At 45.5% G+C, this 4,210-nt stretch overlaps 1 long non-coding RNA gene across 1 annotated transcript; it reads left to right on the top strand.

Moving 5' to 3' along the window:
• Nucleotides 1-489: 489 nt before the first annotated feature.
• On the top strand, nucleotides 490-1,934 carry LOC102426714. Its single transcript, XR_001349053.2, has 2 exons — nucleotides 490-570; nucleotides 1,779-1,934. It is a non-coding gene; the product is annotated as an uncharacterized LOC102426714 (long non-coding RNA).
• Nucleotides 1,935-4,210: the final 2,276 nt, after the last annotated feature.

The raw sequence follows: 4,210 nt of genomic DNA, 5'->3' as shown, positions 1-4,210 counted from the left end.
GCTTTGGAGTGTGCAGCCGCATTCCAAAGGTGCTGTAACCCTTGAACTTGCCCTGGGGATGTGGAGTCATGGCCGGGCGGGTGCCAAGCATTCCTGGACTTCTAGTAATTCCCTAATACTAGCGAATATCAACAGTATGTGAGCCCTCGTCTCTCCCGTTTAGTGCGGCCTTTGCCCACCTTACAGGAGGACATTGGACTAATCCATGCCATTCCTTATTCAACAATTACTGAATGAGCCAGACACTGCTCAAAGTGCTGGAGATACAGGAGAGAAGAAAATGGGCTAAAATCCCAGTTTACAATCTGCAGCTCTTAAACCTTTACTCTGCTATTTTTTCCCTCCATAAAATGCTCTTCTTTGGCACCTGCTGCTCACTGCAACCACCTTTGCCCTACCTAGTATATTTCTACACATTCCCTTAGACTCAGATGCAGGGCAACCTAATTTGTAAAAATACTCGTGCCCACCCCCCCCCCCCCCCACCCCCCCGCAGGCTGATAATCACTTACCACACTCGCGATTATATTGAGAAGACAATGAGAAGTGCCTACTTCAACACGAGTGCAAGTAGGTGCTCGAAAATTGTACTTAATACTATAATAATGTGTCTCTGATTCCCTCTAAAGCAGTGGTTCTCAACCTTCCTAATGCCGCGACCCTTTAATACAGTACCTCATGTTGTGGTGACCCCCAACCATAAAATTATTTTCGTTGCTACTTCATCACTGTAATTTTGCTACTGTTATGAATCGTCATGTAAATATCTGATATGCAGGATGCATTTTCATTGTTACAAATTGAACATAATTAAAGCATAGTTATTAATCACAAAAACAATATGTAATTATATATGAGTTTTCCGATGGTCTTAGGCGACCACTGTGAAAAGGTCGTTCGACCCCCCCCCCCAAGGGGTCGCGACCCACAGGTTGAGAACCACTACTCTAAAGTGTGACTTGTTAAGGACCATGGCCCCATCCAGTTCTTTTTTTTTTTTTTTTGCATCAATACCCACCCAGTACAGAACCTGATACATAAGCATTCAAACGTTGATTGAATGACTGAGTTAATGAATGCTGTTTGCCCCCAGAGTCTGGCAAGGTTAGGAGGAAGAAGGATATGGCAATTGCTACTGCCTGAACTGTGTGCTTTAAATTCATGGAAACCCTAGTTAGTACCTGTGAGTGTGACCTTATTTGAAAAGAAGATCAAGTGAAGATGAGGTCATTAGGATGGGCCCTAATCCAGTTTTTCTGAGGTCCTTAAAAAAGGGGTAAATTTGCACACAGACACACGCGCACGAGAATGCCATGTGAAGATTGGAGTTATGCTGGGGCAGGGGGGCGTTCAGAGCTAGTCACCCCAAGATGTGCCTCAGTGGTATGCAGACGAACCCTGCAGGCTCTAGAGCAGCGGTTCTCAACCTGTGGGTCGCGACCCCTTTGGCGGTCAAACGACCCTTTCACAGGGGTCGCCTAAGACCATCCTGCATATCAGACATTTGCATTACGATTCATAACAGTAGCAACATTACAGTTATGAAGTAGCAACGAAAATAATTTTATGGTTGGGTCACAACGTGAGGAACTGTATTTAAAGGGCCAGAAGGTTGAGAACCACTGCTCTAGAGAAACTCCTGCCTCCCACCTCCACTACTTAGAAGAATCTAAATCAGGAGCCTGACCTATGAAAAGAGTTATCACCAGAAATAAGCTTTTAAGTATCTATATGGTAGGGCCTACTGATAAATTACTGTGCTTTCCTCCTCCCTACAGTGACCTCCTGAAGCCCCAAGGTGCATTGCCTCACCCCAGCTCAGAATATTCCTTTTCTGTCTCTGAGCCTCTTGTGCATGTGGGGTCTCTGACTCTCTCATGTACGTGGGATCCCCATACATATGTACGTATTAAATTTGGGTTATTTTCTCTGGCTGTTCTGTCTCATGTCTTATCTGACCATCCAAAGAAGCTTGAGGGTAGATAGAGGAAAGTGTTTTCCTCCCCCACAGCTGCAACAGGGCCAGGAACTATGTACTCAAAGCTAAGGGAGCAGCCTGGAACAGATCCTTTCTTATTGCTTACAGAGGGAGGGAGCATGGCCCTGCCAGCACAGTAATTTCAGACTTCTGGCCTGCCTCACTGTGAGGCCATAAATGCCTGTTGTTCCAAGCTACTTGGTTACTAGCAAATTAATAACAGTAATATAAATTCAGTCATCTAGTGAGCCAGGCTGTCTGGAGAGGATTCCCTACCCCGGCTTTTGTCGCCATGCAGAGGACATAGCATCTTTTCCTTGGTTTCTTAAGAGCATTTAAAATTATATGTGAAAACTCTTTGTTCACTAGAAAGTACTAAACAGTTGTTTTTAGCAATGGGATGAGCCTTGGGTAATTACCATTCTGAGGGGTCCATGACCTATGCAGAGGATGTGGCATATAGAGCTGTGCCCTCGCTTGGATTGCCTCCTACTCCAGGGCCTTTTGTACTTTTAAAAATACAGTGTTTCTCATTTCATTTTAGGCAGTTTAAAAGTAAGCAGATTGTGTCTAAAGACATTAAGAATTGTTTTCAAGCATCCAAATGAGACAGTGGGAGGTAGAGGAAGAGAATATTGATTTGTGTAGAGTTGACTTACGATGTTCATTCAATGAAGATGGATTTTTTTTTTAACAGACAGCTGCATGTGGGTGGGAGTGTAACTTTCATTTACACATCTAAGTGCTAATTTATTACAAAAGTGTCAGTATTGTTAACTGAGCACTTCTCAAAGACTGAAGGGTTTTTATGGCATATAGACGGTTACTTTAATATATCTTTATTAAATATACTAGAGGCCCAGTGCAGAAAATACATGCACAGGAGTGAGGGGGGTGTCTCTCAGCCTGGCAGTCGGACATCCCTCTCGCAATCTGGGACGCTGCATGCACCAGTGACCATACTTTTCATACAGGTGAAAGGCATCTTGCTGTTGTATGGGCAGCTACATTTTTTTGCCCTGATTATAAAAAGTAGTACATACCATGGTCCTTCTGAGGCAGTAGTACCATTTTCCCCATCTTCTGGATGGAAAAACTGAAGCAGAGAGAAGTTAAGTAATCGGCTTTGTCACACAGTTATAAGTGTCAGAATCAGGACTGACCACAAAATGTGCAAGCCAGAGTCCATGCATGTTATCACTGCCATCATCCTGTTTTTTCAGTGTTAGAGTAGCCTTGCCAGGTTTTAATTTTTAAATCTAAGAGACTGTTCCCTATATAGGGTAGAGTCCCTAGGCCTGGCTGGTGATCAGGGCCAATCTGTGGGGAGACTGGCGGGTGGGGCAATTGGGGGTGGGGGGAGGGCCCTGCTGGCACCTGCCTTGGTTGGAGGCCTGGCACTGCACGCTGGCCGGCCCTGCCCCCCACTGCGCGACCGGCAAGGCGATCTAGGAGGCCCCCGCTGGCACTCGCCTTGGCTGGCCTGGGGCCTGCGGGTTGGGGGCAGCTCCTCTGTTGAGCGTCTGCCCCCTGGTAGTCAGTGCATGTCATAGCGACTGGTCATTCCACCAGTCGTTCCACCGTTTGGTCAATTTGCATATTAGGCTTTTATTATATAGGATATGACTTATTGAGCACCTACTGTGTTCCAGGTTCTTTATATATGTTATTAACCCTCATAATAATCTTTTGAGGCAGCTTATTTTTATTTAATAATAATTTATGCCCACTTTGCTGAAGACACTAAACCTCAGAAATACAAATAAGTAGTAAAACTAATTGAAAAACAAGACAATTTCTGAATCTAAGCTCTTTCCTCATCATATACTATCCCTCACTGACTGACACCACCACTCCCCTTCTTTTTCAGAGTAAGTATGTATATCTATATATATAAAAGCCTAAGCGACCAGACGACCAACTGACCTGCCGGTAGCTATGATGCACACTGACCGCCAGGGGGCAGTCGCTCAATGTAGGAGCAGAAACCACAGGCATGGAAACATGGAACAGACTGATGAATCTCAGAGGGAAGTGAGGAGGGGGAAGGGCGGGAAGAGATTAATCAAAGATCTTATATGCATACTAGAGGCCCGGTGCACTGGTGGGGTCCCTTGGTCTGGCCTGCAGGATCAGGCCAAAACCGGCTCTCTGACACCCCCCAGGGGTCCCGGATTGTGAGATGGTGCAGGCCAGGCCAAGAGACCCCCACTGTTGCACGAATCCATGTAC

Source organism: Myotis lucifugus, unplaced genomic scaffold (genome assembly GCF_000147115.1).
Source record: "Myotis lucifugus unplaced genomic scaffold, Myoluc2.0 scaffold_103, whole genome shotgun sequence".
Classification (NCBI taxonomy): Eukaryota; Metazoa; Chordata; class Mammalia; order Chiroptera; family Vespertilionidae; genus Myotis; species Myotis lucifugus.
The sequence above is the reverse complement of the archived record's forward strand: the minus strand, read 5'-3'. Positions and strand labels throughout refer to the sequence as shown.